We start from the raw sequence: 20132 nt of genomic DNA, 5'->3' as shown, positions 1-20132 counted from the left end.
TGATCCAGACTGATCAGAAGCTGATCCAGCATTTTGGTAGTTATGGATTGCTCCATAGAAATCTCTGTCTCTAAATGATGTTCAACCACTTTAGTTAGGAGTTTAGAGGTAAGTAGTGTGTCAGTACATGTCTGTGTTTTAAGCTCCAGATGTGAATCAGATTCACAAAGGTTGGCAGATGTGCTCTCGTAGTGGGGCACCTGCTGCTGCAGCATCAGGAAGTGTGTCCCTGTCAGCCAAGGAGGGGACTGCTCTTCCTTAAGCTCACCTGAGGGCTGAGAGACCTGCAGAAATCTGGGATGGTGAACTTAACACCCTGCTGAGTTTATTCATACCAACAAACCCAGCACTTCTATTTCTAACACTTTTAACCATCTGGAATCTGAAGAAATATGTTCTCTAAAGGAGCAAGTGCAGCTTTGTGGGTTTGTTGCTTTTACTGCAGGTACTCAGCTGTCAGAGCAACATGGCTTGGTGGTCTCTTATGTGCAAGAAAATTCATTACCTGAACCAGTGTAAATTTGCAGGAGGTGGCATTTCAAAATGTCAGTAAGTTAAGTGGGGTCTGTAAACATTTCTAGACAGGTTGTGGTTCATTGGCTTATTGTTTGACCATTTTGAAGGGAAATATATGTGTGGTTTTATTACATCACAACTTGATTAATTACAGCCAGTTGAACACTAAATTACAGCACCAAGATAGCTAAACACTGAAGAGCTTTTAGGAGAGAGAATTCTGAATACTAACAGAATTAAGTGCAGCATTTCCTGATTAAGATTGCTGTGATGTCGATGTTAACACTGCTGATTAAAACAAATTTTAAATAATAATTTGTTTTCTACAATAAATTGTAGAAAATTCAGTGAAAGCTGCAGTTGCCTTAGTGGTTATTTCAATGACCACATGTATCCATTTTAGAGGACACTTAAGGTCTCTATTGCTAACTTCAAAAAATGGAATTAGTAGAGATTGCTGCTTAATCAGTACATTAATTTTTCAAAGAGCAAAAACCTTCGAGGTATTTGAGATGGAAATGCTGAATGTCCCACAGTATTTTTTGGTTTAAATTATTTTTTTTTATAAAGATGAAATTACTAAGGATCTCAAGGCCTCTCTAAAGCACAAATATAACTGTAAAGAGTTTGATCTCTTGGCATTATCTGGTGTGCCATTAGGGCCCTTTTCCCATGAGGCTGGGCACAGGATTTTTAAAACTGAAAGCATCCCAGCTCTGGTGAGAAATAGCAGTGCCTTTGAGCAACTCGACCCATTGTATCAGGCCACCCATGGGAGCCTGGGGCTCTGTAAATTTTCACTGCTCTCTTTGTTTGTTGATTTTGGGCTGTACCTCAGCTCCTGCTTTCATGAAAGTGAATATGCAAATGTGGGGTTTGTGTCACAGATAGAAGCCAAGTGTTACATAAAAAGCAGTTCAGAAAATCAATAACTTGAAGTTGACATTTCTTTGAAGAGAATGGAGATTATATGGGTTTGTAGTCCAAAAAAATCCATTTATTGCTGATTAAGAAATTCAGCATAATCAGATAACTAATGGTGCTGTGCGAATCCCCAAACCAAGTATAATTTGGTAGTAATAATTAGGTAGGGAATTGATCTGTTCAGTTTCAATGGCAGTGCCATAAAAGGAAGCAGTAAGTTTAATGTGTGAAACTAGTAAACTGTCAGGTGTTAAATTAAACAGCCTAACTCTCCTGCTGATGGGGATCTTTACTTTTTAGTGGTGGATATAAAATAGTGTACGACTTGGGGTTGTTTTTCCATATATACCAATTTCGGTGTAATTTAGCAACTGTGGCCTTGGGAAACACCAGAGCTGTTGGACTATGTGGTGCCTCTAGGGCAGAGTGCAAGGCATGGCAGATAAATGTCGAAATTGCATCATTCCAGTATGGATGGGCTAGACTGTTAAGAAGTGTCACAGTTGTGTGCTGGGACAAGGTTTTAATCAGTGACAAATTTGGTCATTTTCTGGAGAAGTAATAGTTTATTTAAAAATTGTGTTTTAATAGCAAGACAATATACTAAATAATATATTTTTATATATTATTATATATTTAATATATAATATTAAATCATGCATATTCATTATGTAGTTGTGATTTTTTTGTCTGCTTTGATTCTTCTGTTCTTAATAGAAAAATCAGTTTTGAGTTTATTACTGATAACAACTAATGCCTTAAATGTTTTTCCTCCATAAATAGAACACTGCAAATATATAAATAAGTACATTGCTTTGATGCCTAGATATGATTGTCTTATAATTAATTCATTTCCCAATAAGAAAACCAATTTTAGAACACAAGTTTTACTTATCTGTATTTCTTCAAAGGAATTTAATTTTGCAGTAATTCAGTTATGTAATTACAATTAATTCATTGTTAACGTTAATTAGAGTAAATATTTCTAAAATAATTGGAAATTTTAAGTATGGCTAATGATTTTGACTATTTTACCTTCAGAATTTCTCACTTAGTACTTCAAATAAGTATGTCAGGAATATTGCCATGTTTTCTGTCTCTTCTTTTATTTTTTAATTTTTTTGTCTGTTTAATTTCTGTTCTCTTTTTTTCAACATTAGATCTAAAAAGTGTCAGCTGTGACCAGATGTTGTCTATCTCCTATATAGCCTTTCAACCTATTCTGTAGAGTTTTAAAACATTCATGCTGTAACATTGCAAAAGTTACCTGTGTGGGCTCATTTCTTCTTGTATTATTCACTTTTAGTGGAGCAAGTTGCAGTATGTCAAGGGAGGCAATTTTGCATCAAAGCTTAACTTTTAAGTTTTAATTCTGTTTCAGGAAGAAATATTTATGTTGATTTTTATTTATATAAGGCAGGTATGAGAACAGTGTGAAAATGGGGAAATGGCCTCAGTTTCTCATTTAAACCACTTCCTGAGGTGAAGTATTGCCATGAATCTTTTCATGTTAGGCTGAAATTCCTAACAGAAGAGGAATCTTATCAGTCTAATGGACATGCTATGGGATAGTTACCTAAGGCAGACTTAAAATCCTTCCTCACTGCCTGATTTTCAAGCACAGAACCAACAGGCAAGAGGTGGCTCTGGCTGATGCCAGGCAGGGCTGGCAGTGCCAAGCTGGGCACCTCCTGCTCCTGCAGTACCACCACTCTTGTGACACTCAGAAGGCACAGCAGGACTGGCAGCTGTGATTTGTTTGATGCTAATATTGCGGAGAGGGCCAGCCCTGGGGCTTGGGAAGTGTGGAGCAAATTGCAGTAATTGTTCAGTCCCCAGATATTTTCTCCCAGGTAGCTCTGGGTGTGTCAAACTGATAGTTTTGTGTTAGATGACTCAGCTTAATGATGATGTCATATAAACCCAATGAGGTAAAAAAGTGTCTTTTTTTTTTTAAGAAAAACCCTCTAAGATTTAGTAAGTACTATTTACAAAGGGTAATTGATTGCTTCAGTGTTGCTATAGAATATGGCAGGCCTTTGCCAGGAGAAAGAAGTTTGTATTCTCCTGAGGATGGGGACAAATTCACATTCCTCTGTGATGGAGAGCTAATTGCCACCCACAGATGGGAGAGCAAATTAAAGCAAAGGTAATGAGTAAAGCTTCAGGTGAATTTTGTCTTGCTTGGTTTTTCTAATATAGTTTCCCCTCTCAAAATAATAGAGATAATAGAGTTCTTTGATGGAGAGAAGGTTCTGGTGGTTGAGGCTTTTCTTCATTCTCTTCACCAGCTGCAGGTGCATTTCTAACTACTTTTCATCTTGACTGAAGGTTTTATTTAGTTATTCCAAGGGATTTTTTTTTAACCAGGTCAGAGATAAGGGGAAAAAAATCAATTCTTTTCATTCTTAGAAGATAGTTGCTTAAAGAGAAATCAATAACAGTGTGAATGAGCTGTTGGCCAATTGGCAATGTAATAGCCTGGCTTTAGAGAAAACAGAAAAAAATGCAAAATAAAAGTAAATTATATTGGAGCTTAGGTTTAGGATAAAGATAAAATATTTGAAAGGTGATCTACTAGCTTGATGGGTTTTCCTATCATAACCTATCATAAAAGTCTTAATTTTTACTATAACCAGTGATTGTCATTTTGATTTTTGATTTGTATGGATTTTAATGAATTCTCAAAATCCTGTTTGTGAATAACCCTTCTTTTCCACATACTTCATGCTTTGGGAATACCAGCAAGTTAGCCAAAACCAACCAGTATTAGTTTTTAGTATCAGTTTTTAGTGTTAGTCTTAGGAAAAACTATTACTCTAATTGTGTTATGTACAATTCTATAGCACTTTTTCTTGGTAAAATAACAGTTTGAAAGTGAGCAAACAAGGTTTAAGATTCAAGGAAAGGTGAACTCTTGGGGAGCATCTTCCTTTTTCTTTACCACTGACTCCAGGAAACTGAAGCTGATTTTGACTTTTCTGTGTGTGATTGACATAGTATTTTAATTCCCATTGCACTCTTCATGCATCAACTGGCTTGGAAAACCCAAGGATGATGAGAACATTGGTGCCTTCTTTAACTCAGCTGAGTAGTATTAAAAAATACATGCAGCCAGCAGAGCTTGTATTGGTTATGGTGTTTCTGACAACAAATATCTGCTCCTGTGTTTTGTCTAATAATTATACTCCAGTTTAGAGGGGTTTATGCAGTAATTCTATCAAGTACTGTATTCCACAGGATCAGTGATAAAATCCTTGCCCTCATAGAGTTGTTGTAGGTTCTGTGACTTCAGGATTAGAGTTCAAAGCCCCCCAGTGCAGTGAATATGTTTCCTTCAAGTCATGGGTGGAAGATGAGGCAGCATAACTGTGGGATGGATTCAACTGGACAGATGTTTGCAAATCTTCTTCATTTGACTTGGTATCAGAAAAAAAGCCCATTTCTCTCCTGGTAGCTGGCAGTTCAGTCAGTCCTTTCACCTCTGCAACTCTCTATTTTCCATGAGCAAGTCGCAAATGTACATCACAGCTGTCTTGGCAATATAAGGAGAGATGGTCATCACAGACTTTGGGCTTGCAGTGATGGACCTGTTGGTTCCACAACTACAAACTTGCAGCTCCATGGTGTCATGCAGGATGAAATTAGAATCCTCCTTTCTTGTTTCTCCTGTAAATTTAATGTGTGATATTTTTTCTCTGTTCTATTTCTGTAAATATGGAAGGTGCAATTTATAAAAACAAATTTTGAAATGGACCTCAGGTAAGCGAATTGGTTCTAGGAGTTTTGTCATTTATTATATGGAATTAGGAATTTGAGGATAATTATTCACTAGTCCTCTTTAGAGAAGGCAATTTAACATGGAAGAGAAACTCTACCTAAATGTATTTTCTTTATTCTTTTAACATTTAAAATTTTAATTTTTAAATTTAAATATTTGATTGGTAATTTATTTACCTTGGTAAGATATGATGTAAAGGCTCTCAGTTTCATCTCTGAAATGTCTGTAAACTGAAAAGTGAAGAAAGGTTTCCATGGAGTATCAAAAGAGATGCTTAGCATTGGGGCTTAGTTAACCTGATTAGAATAAACTCTGGACTCCAACCTCTTTCTTGCTGAGAATCAGTCTGTGGCCAGGCTGGAACAGTGTTCAGGCCCATGATGTGTGGTTCTTATGGATTCTTTCTCTGGGAAGTTAATGGTTTGCTTTGAGAGAAGCAATTGGTGTTAGGGAATAAAGTGATGTCTCACAACTGCAGGAATCTGCCCTGGAGAAACGAGAGAGGTTGATTTTTGTGAACAACTTTTTGCAGTGTTGCTTTTTTTTATCTGCAGCCAGTCGGATCCATGTTCACATTTCAATAATTAAATCTCTCTGTTTACTCTTTTAAATCCAATTTGGGCTCTTTTTCAAAGACCACAGCTCCTGTGGCTGACATCTGAATATTTGGTTTATCTGAGCTCCGAGCTGGTCATGTAAATTGAGTGTCTCTGTTTTGGATCTGCTTTTTCTGATGGATAAATACCTCCTGGCAAATGGTTTACAGATCCCTGGTTTTAGGGCTGTGCTGCATCTGTTTATTGGTGTTGGTTGTTTTTGTTGTGGGTTTTGCCTTTTATGGGGGCAGGCTGGGGAAACCAGTGAAGGGCAAACAGTTAAAAAGTCATACCGGGATGTGAAATGTGTATCCTAAGGTGTTAAGAGCTATTACATGGATCTGCAGCATTTCTGATACCAACATGGAGTAATTACACTTCTGTTTGTAACTGATAGTTCAACTTCTGCCAGTGTTTCCATTACTGGCTTCTGTTTTCATGGAATTGTACTACAGGCAGAGTCTGTATCTGGGTAATTTTATTAAAGTAGTTTTCAACAAGCTCTTTGGCTGTGCAAGCATGGAAGGAATATTATATTAAAAAAAAATTCTGAACCCAGGGAACCTAATGTTCTGATATTAATCAGAACAGGGATCCCTGATCTTAATCAGGGATGTTAAGCTATGTCACCACTAATACAACATGTAATTTCTGTTTTGCTCTTATTGCATGCAAAGTCAATGATTTTTCAGCATCAGCATCTTCAAAACAAAGTATTCCAAACATTGAAATTATAGCCTGAAGACCACAAGATCTTAAATAATGAGTTGGCTCTCTGCTGCCTTCCACTTGGAAGGGAAGTTTGACAACCAGGAGTAGCTGAGCAGAGCCAGCATCACAGCAGAGCTTTGCCTTTTCTAGCTGCAGCCTTGGAGAGGTGGTTTAGCCAGGACTGTGAGCGGCACATTGCTCAGAAGGTCTTCAAACACAGCTCCTGTGTGACTAGCCAGATTCTGGTACTGATTTACAATGTTTACAAAGGTTATTTAGGATAACTGAAGACACCTGACTTAATGGATTAATAGCTTTTCAAAAATGATAGCTGGGTAGTGATAGCCTCAGTTTTTGTGTCTGGGTTTAAGATTAATCCCAGGATACGATGTGTGAGGGAGGCAGAGTGATTTGAGAAAATCCCAGCAAGACCAGTGGAGAGGTTTTGGCCTTTTACATCTTCATCCATGTTTGTATGTGATATAATCTACAATGACGAATCTGAATTATTTCATAAGCTTCATCAGCACAGTAACTGGGAGCTGCCTAGAATGCCTCCTAAAGGCTTTTTTTATTCTCTAAATGAGCATAAAATCTGGGATTTTGCCTTTGATTTCAGCATATTGAATGTGAATGAAGTTGCCTGATGCAGAGCAAGAGGCTGTGATGAATATGGATGTGGTGCTGGCCTTTGTTAGTGCAGAGGTGCCTGGAGAGATGAAACAGGGGAGCTCCAAAGTGCTGATCTTATGCCTCAGCTCTTGATGAAGGTTGTTTGTTAACTTATTTTTGAGATTTTTGTCTGCTCTTCTCTCTTCTTTTTAAAAGTTTTCTTTAAGAGAGATCCCTATTGATCTCTGACTGTACTGCTCTAAATCTTAGTAGTATTTTACTTTATTTGGATTAGGGGTTTAGTGAATCAAGCCTTCCTGCTTTCTAAACAAAAGAAACTTAACATTTCTAATTTTTCTTTTAATCTCAAAACTTTTAAGTTAAAAAGAAAAATCACTTAACACATGGATAAATCAGAATTTCACTGCCTTCTCCCTCCCCCCACTCCCTAGCCCACATTGAAATATTAATTATATTTCAACTTAGTTAACTGGTAAGAAAGATACATAATTATGTTGTGCATTTTACAGCCTTAAGCAGTATTTGATGTAATTTTGGGACAGTTATTATAGCTGACATGAATTCATATTATTCCTTTGTCAAGCTATACTTGACAAACAGTTTTTGACCTATTTTTAAAGTATAGATGCAATATTTATATTTTCTTGTATATTCCTCCATAAATTACAGCTACGCTCTGTAATTGTAAACATAGATTCTGACAATCAAATAATAGGTTTTTCATGAGTGTTCTCGTTTATTTTAGTTTTCCCCAGGAGCTTCAGGTAATTAATTTTTTAAATAATTAAAAAAATTTTAAACCCCACAACTATTTGTTTTCTCAAATGGAAAAGAAAATAAATATAATTAAAAGGATTTTTTTACTTTGAATTGGAAATTAAACAAGTGTTTGCTGTGCTATTTTTTTGTTTTAAGTAGTGAAAGTGTACAGACTTCCTGCAGATGTTGCCAGAGGAAAGCAAACGTATTTTGGGAGTAGAACAGAATTTAGTAATCTATTGTCAAATGCAGGATAGCTGGAGGTCTGGAAGAGTTTAGTTAATTGGTTTTGCTTATACTGTGTAATTATGAAATCACCCATGTTGCATTCAAACTGTTGTCATCTGAGCTTCAAAATCAACACTTGAATTTAGAGCAATGGTTTCTTTATGAATATTTATGGTTACACTTTAGATTCTTTACAGAGTTTCAGGTTGTCTGCATATTCAATGGGAAGGTTGAGTTTTCAGGTGTTCATCAGAGTCAAAAGGATTCTGTGATGAAGAGGGACTTGGGAAAGTCAGTGGCAGAAATCTGGGACTGCACAGAAAAGAAAATTGTGAAACGTTCTGTAAGCAGAGGTACTGCATGCAGAAAGAAGCAGGAGGAGAGATTGTATTTCAGCACACAAAGTTTCCCAAAGAGTTTCCCAAGCACAACATAAAATTACAAAAAAGTCTGCTTATTAAACCCTGGGAGAATTTTATTGCTTGTAGAACTGCAGTCTGAATGTCACAGCAGTTACTAATTACAACCAGGAATGTTTACAGCATCAGAGATTAATGTAACCGTACATTTCAGAGCACACAGGATAATGGGAGCAGAGTGAATGCATACAGGATGATGGAGGTTTAATATAATGCACACATTCTTAGATGATTAATAATAATTTGATACCTTCATTCAATACTTTGTGTGTCTTTACCACTGTACATGCCTCTAATTCATAAGTCTTTAAAACACCCTAGGAAAAAAACTAATTGAACATCCCTGTCTGCCACTATCTTTGGATGTTGCCTCTGTGTTTTAGTAAAGATTCTTTTATTGGTAACTCCTTTCTCTTTTTTTTTCATAACATATCTCACCTTGGTCTAGTTTTGTGGTTTTTCCATGAAGTTTTCCAAAACAGTAGATCCTAAGAGCTACTAATTCTTACTAGATGCTGCTGTGTTTCTATTTTTTGCTTTTTTAAGATATGGCTCTGGGGTTTTAGCTAGAAAGGTTTTAATGTTTTAATGGGGCTTCTTTCACCATGTGGCTTTTTGAAATTACTATAACTGATTTCATTGGCAATTCCATGCTGCTTCTAGACCCAGAGTTATGAAACTCTGGTGTGTAGACTGCTGGTACCTGCTGGGCTGTGGGGTCTGCAAAGACAAGTAGACCATAGGGCCCCTTGGGATGGAGTTTGATGAGAGGGCATTGCCACTTGGAAAGAACCAGAGGTGACAGAGGAAAACACACAGCAACATTTTGCTCATAGTACTGAAGCCAATGTATTTTTATGTTTCCCTTGAGCTAAGAACATTTGTGCAGTCAGTTCTTCACATGTTGAGTAGTTTGTTAAGAGTAGTGAATGGGTCACCTGCTCACCATTTCACCTGATTTGTAACTTGTTTCTTGTTTCTAGCAAATGACTTTTTGAAACTTTTTCAGTACTCTGGGCATGGAAGTAACAACACATATTCTTTGATGCCCAGATTTAGCAGCTTCTTAAAGGTGTTTCACTATCCCATCTTCTTTTTGGAAGAGGGACTTCATTAAGTACGATAGACTTTTATTTTTTTTCTCTCTTCAGTTCCAGACCCTGTCTTGCACTCAAATAATCATGAGCCAACTGTTTCAGTGGGAACTTTAAGCATCTGAATTTTGAATTGGCTTTGCAGCCAACTGTCAGCTTGCAAAGTGCCACTTGATTTTGCTTCCCACACAAGTTTTCTCTTGGAAAGGGGGTTTTAATTTCCAGCTCTGAGTGTCTCAAGTAGATGCCTTGCAGAGTGTGCTCATCCCCAGCAGTGGGGAACAGCAGTCCAGGCAGAATTCCTGGATTCTGGAGCTCATGTGCATGGTCTGTAACACAGGGAAGGAGAGAGCCACATTAGGAATGTCTGCTGTGCTCTCAAGTTGCTGGCTGAGGAGAAGCCTGGGAAAACTCCACTAGCCCACACCAGCAGAACTGGAAGTGCTTCTTGGAGGGTCCAGGTGCATCTTTTCATATTTTTTTTACAAGAATTAATATGAAATCTTTTCTCAGTATTCTGGTAACCATTTTTATTTCCTTTCTTACCCTTCTTTTTTTTTTTTTTTTTTATATCTCTATGATGGTGTGAACCTCTCACACCTTATAGGAAAAGGATTTGGAGACCCTTTCCCTCTGTGAGGAAAATGGAGTACCCCAGCTGTGCTTCCCAGGCTTGTTAATAGGTCTGTTTTATTGTGTTTTGTTCCAGTGCCAGAGAATTTTGTCAGGCAATTCACAGTGATTGATTCTAGGGAAACAAAACACCATTTCCTTCTGTTTTCAGTCTCGAGTCACGCTGTAGCTCTCATACCAGATTTTTTTTTCCCAGTAATTCCAGAATTCATGCACTTGTCTACCAACAGCTGTTCAAAATTAACTGAAAATAACTTTCAATTCTGGTCTTCATGCCTGAAAGTTATGACTCAGAGACTAATAAAAATGACCTGTCATCCTTCTGGATTTTATATGGAACAAAAAAGGCATGTCCCAGACAACAGACTATGTAACTTCTTGAGTTTCATATTGTTTTTCTTGATGCAAGGTGTTCCACTGCTGCATGGAATCATTTTTTTCTGATTTTAACTGCCCATCAGCAGTAACAGAACTTGAGAATTTGATGCAACATTTACAGTTTACTTTGTCTTATTTTCCTTGAAGATGTACCTCTACAGAAAAGGTAGAAAGTTAGAAAGACCCAACAAATATGAATGTTCTTCTTTCCATTTGCAACCTCTATAGAAAGTCGGCGTTCCATCATTAGCTGAAGCTGGTATAGAAATATTTGCAATGGCAATGCACTGCTCTTAGTCACACATGTCAAGTGTGTTCTGCTAAGTAACAAAATGACAAATTTAAGCTCTGCAGGGGCCAGCATGCTAGGCAGCCTCCCCCTTAATAATCATGGATTCACTGCTCTTCCTAGAAATGCTGCTTCTCTTGAGGATCACATCCATACAGTTCTCTTCCCACTGGCATTCTCCATTAAGGTGTTTGAAGTCTCTTGCTTCATAGTGAGCATTTTTTATTGTGTTACTGTGCAGAAGAAGTTGAGTGTTGAGCACGAGAAGCAGGGAGATGAGTAATGGCTGGAAAAGGCTGCTGGGACAAGTAAGCTGAATAGAAAAAGAGGTGATGGGGAGGAGGGGTTGAATGTAAAAAACATTCAGGTTGGAGTGGCTTGATGGGGAGTAGTGAAATTTTGTTAAAATGTTATTCCATAATAAAGCACATCCATTTTCCAAAATACTGTCATCCACAAGGCAAGTGGCTCGCTGTAGGCCTGACAAGGTGAACCCATGCCAATCCATCCTGTTGGGGTTAGACTGCTGCCTGTCACAGCCTAAAAACCAACCAAGGTGTATTCACCTTTCCATTGCAATCCAATTCCAACAGTCATTCCATATCATGTTGTCATGGAACAAGAGGAAAAACATGAGTTACTGTGGGTCAATTTTATCCTAAATAGCTGGAAATTTACCCTTGACTATTTGTGAAGTTCACTCCCCCTTAAAAAACAATCTACAAAGAATCAGCAACAAAAGACGTATGCTGTTTCTAGAGCACTTTTAATTCCACGGGAAGATCAGCCATATTATTTGCAGTCCACCACAGGTTCTGATGTATTTTATGAAGGGTTTAAGCCTTCAGTATTTCTCTGCTTTTTGGTTCAGTTCCCTGTTGATTAGTTTTCAAATTCTCCATGAATGAAATGACAAAAATGTTTTTCCTTTTGTTAACCATGCTGTCATAACATAACACAAAAATAATACTGCATTACATAAAATGCAACATTATTACATTTCCTTCATGGAATCCTGAAATATTTTCATGCTCTTAGGAGTTTCATCCTTCGGCTTTTGTACCTGGTGCATATTACCAGAGCTCTCTGGCTATGCAAAGCCAGCCAGCTTCCTTTCACAGAGATTGGTTCCATTGAGGACCTGCTCACTGGGGCTGCATCTTTGGCTTGGTGCAGACAGCTGGCCTTTGGGTTAACTTCTAGTAATTTGCTTTTTCTATTTGTTAATGATTGAAGATTTTGTAGAGGATTTGTGTGGCAGCAGAACAGCAGGTGAACAATGTCTGTCTTCATTAAGTCTTCAGTATTTCTTTTTCATTGGACTTTTTTTTTGAGTGGGAAGAATAAGCCCTTATTCAACAGGTAATGGCAGCAGAATTGTCCTTCTTCAGTGAGCAAGTGCCTACTGTATTTCTTAATTTACTTTCAGTGAAAGGTTGCACAGAGGCATTATCTGGAGTTTAGCAGTGTAGTTAGCCACTATATGTTTGGTTGGGGTTTTTTTGTTCCCCCTGACATGACTTTTTCCCATTTCTCCAGGCTGATGGAAATTTGTTTCATTATGTGCCATCCAAACAGCCTGGGAACAGCCAGAGGTTTTTTTATCGTTTTTCCAGTGCATTCCCACACCTCTGTTTTGCATTGATAACCCACTATTTTGTCACTACCTTCCATGTACCTTATGTAAATTAGTGACAAAAGGTTTCAAACTATTTTATGGAGTTTCTAGCACTTCTTTTTTTCCTCACTTCTGGAGACAATACGATTTGCTGTCTTTTACAGTGGTTTTTAATTTAAGATACTTTTTTTTGCTTTCCCCTTGTTTGTTCTCCCCACTATCCCACCCTCCTTTTTTTATCTAACAGCAGAGTGTTGCATTTATCTTTAAGCTTGTATTGATGTTCTTCCACTGACCTTGCTTTTTTATATGAGTATAAATAAATTTCTGTAAATCACTAATGACTGGCATCTGCTTCAAAATCATTGTTTAGATAACATTATAAAATTACTGGAACTTATATTAAAATGTGTTTTCCTATGACACCGCACTTTTAAAAGTGAAATTTCAGGTACTGGGGAAGTTTAAATTCAATTCTGATATGATATGTTCCTGGGTATTTAACATATGGCAGCAGCTTTTCTTTTTCTGGCTGTGATCCAAGCCTTGAGCCTCCATTCCTGTTTCACTGCTCATTGAAATATCCAGTGGCTTTGGGTAGATTTAAGGAAAGGCTATTAGGAAAAAAATGGCAAATTAATGGTCAATGCAATGAAAAGTATATGAAATGCAGTCTAAACTGGGTAATTAACTGCTTTCTGGTGCTCTTTATTCCTACATCATCAACATGATTCAAACAGGTTTGGTTGTGTTTTTTTTTCATTTTGAAAATATAGGCTTCTCTGCTTTGGGTTTGGATTATCTTTTTCTATTGTAAATGAAACACACTTATTTTTTATATTTTTGTCATTTGTAATTTAAGAATTTAATGAGATATTCCTATGAATACATGCTTGTGATTACTGTGTGGTGTCTCCTTATAATTTATCACATTTAGATCACTTCTAGGATTGTGCTAATGGACAGCCTTGTTTGCATGTAGCTTCCTTTGTTAACAGAACAGTATTACAGTTCATAAAAATATTTTAAATGAAGATTTTATTGTCTGTAGACAAGTACTGTACAAAGCATACTTTCTTTCTGCCAACTATTGCGTTCTCCTTTACTTTAGCAAAGTACTAATCTTAAACTACATGTTTAGAAGAGAAAGAAAAACATGTTTTCCAAAGTTTCTTTCTCTGGGTCTTCCTTGAGTTACTTTGTCTTTCTCTTCCTTAAGCAACACGTTCTAACTGCCTGATGCATATGGTAACCTTTATGTCAATGTCAAATAGGATTGTTCTGAAAAGATCTACTGACAGAGTGAAAAGGAACAAACAAATCCATCAACTTGCTAAAATGAGGTTAAAAAGACTGGAAATGTTAGCATTTAAATTAAAAAAAAAAAAAATGTTGATCTCCTGCCAGGCTTCTACTTTTCTGTGCTCAACTCGAATGAATTGGTAGGATATCAGCTGAGGGAAGTTAACCTCTGAAGCTTTTAGCAGGAAGCTGTTTAGTCTCCTTCAGGACCCTGCTGACTCAGGGGAAAGAAGCTGGCAGGTTGAGCTGGGAAGTGCATATTTTGAGTGGACACATTCTCAGATTTATTTTCCTTCGAGCTCTGCTGCAAAGTGAAGGATAAGTTTTAAACATTGATTTTGAAGTAGTCATGAAATAATCCTTCATGCTATGTTCTCCTACTGTTTAAAGGATTGGAGTACCTTCAAGCATTTATAGATGGGATGTGCAGAAGCCAGTGATTTCCTGCCTTGGAACCTATTAAACTGGACACTGTCACTACCAGAATCACCCACTACCATCTACCCAAACAACATGAGGCTCACCTAAAAATTAGATAAGAAATTGTTATTTGTAGTTGCCTTCTGTTCTGTGAGCCATTACAACTTTTAAAAGACATCTTGGCAGTCATGAGAGACAGAGGCCTTACTTTCAAGGTGGGATTGTGATGTAAATACCTCACTCTGTAGCTCACACCTTCTAAGGAGGGCACTGAACCTTGACCCTACAGTTATTGGGAACTGGCAACACTTTGGTTCCTAACCAGGTGGCATTAAAAGTGTCTTTAGGCTGGTTAAACTTCCTGGCTGCAGGAAACAGTTTGGTGCCTGCTTAGAAATAGGCAAAAAAACCTGATGGCCACCTTGAACTCCAATTTTAAAGGCTCTGTCTCTCAAGTTAAAGAATAATTTCTTTATCTGCACAATGTTGGGATTTGACTCTTTAATGGTCAGGAAGGAAAGAAGCTCCTGTGTGCTTCTGTACAACCACAGTATGTGCTGACAGGAGTTGTGCTCTATAGCCATGATGATGTGATGTGAAGCAGATTAGAAAAATTCACTACTGCTCTGGAAGCTGCCTCCTTCTTCCTCCAACAGAGGGAATAATTCAATATGATGAGCCTGGTAGTTTTAGTCCTGAAATCATTCTACTCTCATAATATCAAGAAGCAATGGGCCAAATTTCAATATGTTTTTCTTTTTCATTCCTCAGTGAAATGTACTGCTTTATCTTGCAGGGTTCTCTAAGCTTCTGGAATCACAGCAGGGATGGCAAAGTCAAGCAAAACTGTTTTATTTTTGTTATAATTACTTCTGCCTGGTAGCAATTAGGAAACCAGAGAGGCTAGACCAGTTTTCAAGTGGCAGGAAGGCTATGTTTATTGAGATTTTCATGCACTTTAAAATAATTTTTTCCAAAGAGATTTTTCAGGAAGAAGTCTTTATGGAGAAAGGTAAACTAATGAGAGCCCAGGCTGGAGTCGAGTTGTGCTACCAATGTGTCCTTTTTGTTCTCTACAACAAATAATCTTCCATCTTTTGCTCAGTAGTGAAACCCTACAGTGTATTACCTTGCAGTAGTATTTTGGTAGCCTCCGCAAAGATCATTAAGAGGGAAATGTAAGAAGAATTGCATGATGTAGTTGATCTTAATTTGGTATAAGAGAGTGAAGGAAGGAAACATCTCTTTTATGATTTGTCAGTTGAGCTACAGCAAGTTGCTGCACAGGATGCTGAAAGGTCAAAGCTGCTGTTTCTCAGTGATGTGTCAGAGCTTGTTTTGTTCTGTTCTCTTTCTTTGGCCACCTAATTATGTTTTGCCTGCAGAAGGGAACTGGATGATCCATGATGAGTGCTGTGCCTTTGGCAGATGCACATTGCAGTCGTACTCTTAGGCTTTCATTTGCATGTTTCTTACATCTTTGTGTTTGCACAGGAAGATTCTTAGAACACATGAAAGTCCCAACTGTTATATAGCAAACCATTTTAAAGATTCATTTCAGAGTTTTACCATTTTCCCAACACGTAGCTGTTGCTTTATACAAGGTGATCCCGTGCAGGAAAGACTGGAGCAGTACTCAACCCTCTTTTTAACTGGCACCACTTTCCAGGAACCCCTGCTTCTTGGTTGTGTATGGCTCAGCCTGGCAACTGGAAAAAGGATGGTGCATTCCCATCTATGTGGAAAAATTCCTGGTGCATACTGATGCTGGATAGCGTGAATTTCTCTGAGCACTGTCAAGACCAGCACCCATCTCTAGAGCATTTGTACCCCCAGTGCTACTGATGGGCCTGTTCTGGGGAATCCCCAATATTAATGCTGTGCATGGTGTGCTCCCTGGGGCTGCCCTGAGCAATTCTGGTGTCAGCTTGATGCCCTGCACACTATCAAAACTCACACTTATCTCTCTGTCTGGAACATTTTTGTGTTTTTTTAATGCCTAAAAAGCTGTTTGTGGCCAATGTTGCTATAGAGACACAGTGTATATTGAATAGAAAAGGATGGCTGCCATGGAAGTGTGTTGAACCTAAATGTTAGATGCGACAAAACTTGCTGATACAGACCCACTGTCTATAGGAGAATGTTAGTTGAGGAAAGACAGGGATTACTGCACCATCAGTTGATGATACTCAGATCATGCATTCTCATGTATTAGATCTGTTATTTATGAGAAATAATCCAGATGTACATTCATGAGTATTGATAATTTCTTTAATGTAATGTTATGAAAAGGACTTCATGCAAAGACATACAAGGCTGTGTCTTTCCCAATCAGCAGAAACAAACCATATTTAAGTAGCTTGCTGAGAAAGAGTTTACATGGACATATCCATAAATGGCTTAAAGAACTAGATGAACATGTGTAAATGTAAGAGGTGTAATTGTCTTTGAAATAAAAAGCAGAAATCTTCCAGACTGGAGTGAAATAAAGTCAAACCTTTACTTACATGATTTTGGCAACACACTCATAAGAATAATCAAATGTGAGGATCAATTTGTAAACTTTGATTGAGTGTAGACTATCTCAGAGACAGGTAAGCAGAGAAAGGGAAGAGAGCAGACAGTGAGGACATCCACAGGCAATCAAAAATGAAGCTTCATGTGGCAGGTTTTTACCTGGGCTTTCAAAATTCCCAGTGCAATGAGCATTTTTTTCTCTTCAACCCATAGCTGTTAGAGTGAAGCTGAGTCTTTCACAACAAAACCTGTCTCTGAACTGAACTAATCCCTGTTGCTGCTTTTCAGGGTGGAAATGGTGTGCAGCAGGAGGGAAGGAAAAGATTAAATGATCCTTGGCTTTAGTGCTCAGTGTTAGAATCCAGTTTAAAGTAAAGTAAAGATCTTATTGTTTTTTGTGCAATTACGGACTTAGAACAAGTTTATTTTATGAGAGGTTTTATTTTTATCTCAAATTCAGTGGTAAGAAGTTTAACTTCTCTTATTTGTACCCATTACCTTTTGTTTCCCTTGGCACCCTTTGTTTCTGTTGAGCCTTGTAAATTTGTAATCTGTTGTGCCTCTACATCTGTCTAAACACAAATGGTGTTTCTGATGCTTTTAACACCCTGAAGGAATTTATAAACCCTGACCCTATGGTTGACATTAATGCTTCTGACTGGCCATGGTTTGTTTTGGGCTGGCTGGGTACAGTAGCACTGATGGAGGGGGCTGAGACACCACTTTTAGTTGTAGGATTTAAGAAATAATTGGTTTAAACATGAATTTCCTTTGATGTTAGAATAAAATGGGCTGGCAAGCACAGCGCTTCTATGCTTGTGCCTAAAAATAGAACAAATTTTCCTTTTAAGCCTTTGATGAAGACTTGAACCAGCTGAAATGCCTGCTTTCTTGTGTTCCAGCCACTAGCAATGAAATGGCTTTAATATTTAAGTAACTGTTTTTATTAGACTCTGGTAGGCTTTAATAGGTGTTCCTGGAGTGCTGTTGACTTGCTCTTTACTGGTTAGCTGAGAGAGAAAGCTTTTATTCTTTTCCAGCAGGACCCTGAGGGTGTCATTCAACACCCTAGGGCAAGATGCTGAGCCAAACCCAGCAATGAAGGCAATGATAAATCTGGATTTGAGGGAAATAGAGCCAGTTAGGACTCAGCTGCGCTCTCAGTTTGTTTAATTTCATTTTTGACACATTCAAAATGTAATCACCAGGTTCTATTTCCAACTGATGGCCTTCAAAATATGTTTATTCACACAAAATTATTTCTATTGGTGCTTTGAACCAGACTAACTTTTATGTGAAAGATGGTTCTGATAAACTGTCTTCTTGCCTTACATCAAAGACAGCTTTGTCACTTTCAAAGAAACATTTTGAATAAATAATGAACAATAGAAAATTGTACCATAAGACATTAGGTCTTCTGTGAAAAGTAGGCCCTGGAATGAGACTTCCTGTCCTACCTCCCTAACACTGCTAAGCATCATTTTAGCAGGAGTTGATGTAAAGGATTTTCTTGTTAGACTGAAAAAAACCCAGAAATGCCACTTCCACTAGTGAGAGTCCTTTGCAATGTAAACTGCCACCTTTTTGTTGGTAGGTTTGGGAAAGAATAAAGAACTTCTGGCTTGTTTAAAACCCACCAGCACAACAACAAAGTAGCAATAATTTTTGCTAGTTGGAATGTTGATCTTTGTATTTTATGTTTGGGCTTATAATTTGAATTAAGGAAAAAATGTATATTTACACTCTCTCCTTATCTGTAGGATCCCTATTTGCTAGATAAATACTGCATTCCCATAAGGAATGTTGAAGCATCATTTGTTCCTGTCTAAAGAGGTGCAGTTGTGACTCAGGCTAAACTCTAGACTCTTTTTTAGGGAAGGGAAATTTTGCTGAGGTTTGAGAAGTAAAACCAGAGTAGCCACCGAGGCTGGTCAGTGCAGAATGGGACTTGGGACATGTCTGCACTTGCTGGAGTATTGTGATGACATGATGTCCAGTCCTGGGGCAATAGCTAATAAAATAATTCATTAACATTATTAAACTTCTTAGGCAAGACTGTTCAGAAGAACTAGGTATATTTAAGGGAAGGGGTTTTTACATAGAAAATAGGATGGGTTAGTGAGTGCCTACAGAAACTCAGTTTTGCAGAAGTGAAGGCACCAAATGAATTGTTTGTACTGTGGAGATGCAATCATTTGTAAACTACCTGCACAAATATTTAACCTTGATGCATTGGTCCATGATCCAAGGAAAATTATTACAATTTTAAAATTTAAACTTCATCATTTAAGCTTTTCCTTCCAAATTACAGAGTAATTTTTTGAGTTTTTACAATATTACTCTAAAAATAAAAGCTCAGTGAGGATAATTTATATGCCTTTAACAAATTTTCCTTTAAAAAAAGGACCTGTAAAATGCCTTTACAACTAAATGACTATTCCAAATAATTTCACTGAAAATACTAAAAGAAAAGTATCATCTTATACGTAGGACCTGGCACAGAAAATACCATCTAAAAAAGATTTTTAATAGGAAGATTTAAGCATATGTATCTAGGTTATAATAAAGTAATGACAGTATTTGCTGTCAGATTCAGGTTCTAGAGTATCAAACAGTCCAGAACTGAAATGGGAATGTGTGTTTTTCTGAGTTTTCACCTTGTTTTTCTGTTATTGCTTTCAGCAACTACTGTTGTCAACTGGGCACTCAGGATACTTTTTCTCCTGCACAGAAGTGTTGATGGCTTGGGAACACAGCTTTAGGGTTAATTTTCTGAAGTGATGTTTTGAAATGTGGTTATTTTTGTAAGTCACTAGTCAGAGCAGAGCAGACAAACTAACAAAATGTGAAATATTGGAGCTGCTGGGGATGGATTGAAGACTAAATATAATTAAATTGAAACAACAGGATGAATGATGTCACGCTCAAAATAGAACTCACATAATTTACAGTCCAATTTGATATACTTCATACTTCATGTTTCTTGCTTGAGCAGGCCTAGGACATTGAGCAATGGGCATTTAGTGGTTAGTATTTAAAATATTACTGAAAAGGGGAGTTTAGTAACAGCATTCATTGTTTAATATAAAAGATACAGTTTGATAAAAGCTAAATAAGGTCAATCTCTACTTGTTAAACATAAAAAAGAATATATATTTATTTAGTGGGGGAAGGTCTAAAGACATGGGTGTAAATAGGTTGTCCCTTTCAGTAAGCATAGGATGAGATCAGAGAAGCAGAATCTTAATTTTCAACTGTAATTTTCCCCCAAACACTTCCTAATCCCCAATCTATAAATCCTAGTGGCATCATGG

The 20132-nt window shown here is 37.4% G+C and overlaps 1 protein-coding gene across 1 annotated transcript in view; it reads left to right on the top strand.

The window, feature by feature from the left end:
- Positions 1–20132, top strand: part of SPSB4 (splA/ryanodine receptor domain and SOCS box containing 4) — a 140750-nt gene that overhangs the window by 9362 nt on the left and 111256 nt on the right. The gene's annotated exons all lie outside the window — the stretch shown is intronic.

This window comes from Cyanistes caeruleus, chromosome 10, assembly GCF_971803275.1.
Source record: "Cyanistes caeruleus chromosome 10, bCyaCae1.hap1.1, whole genome shotgun sequence".
In the NCBI taxonomy this organism is placed as follows: Eukaryota; Metazoa; Chordata; class Aves; order Passeriformes; family Paridae; genus Cyanistes; species Cyanistes caeruleus.
This window is presented reverse-complemented; position numbering and strand designations above follow the sequence as displayed.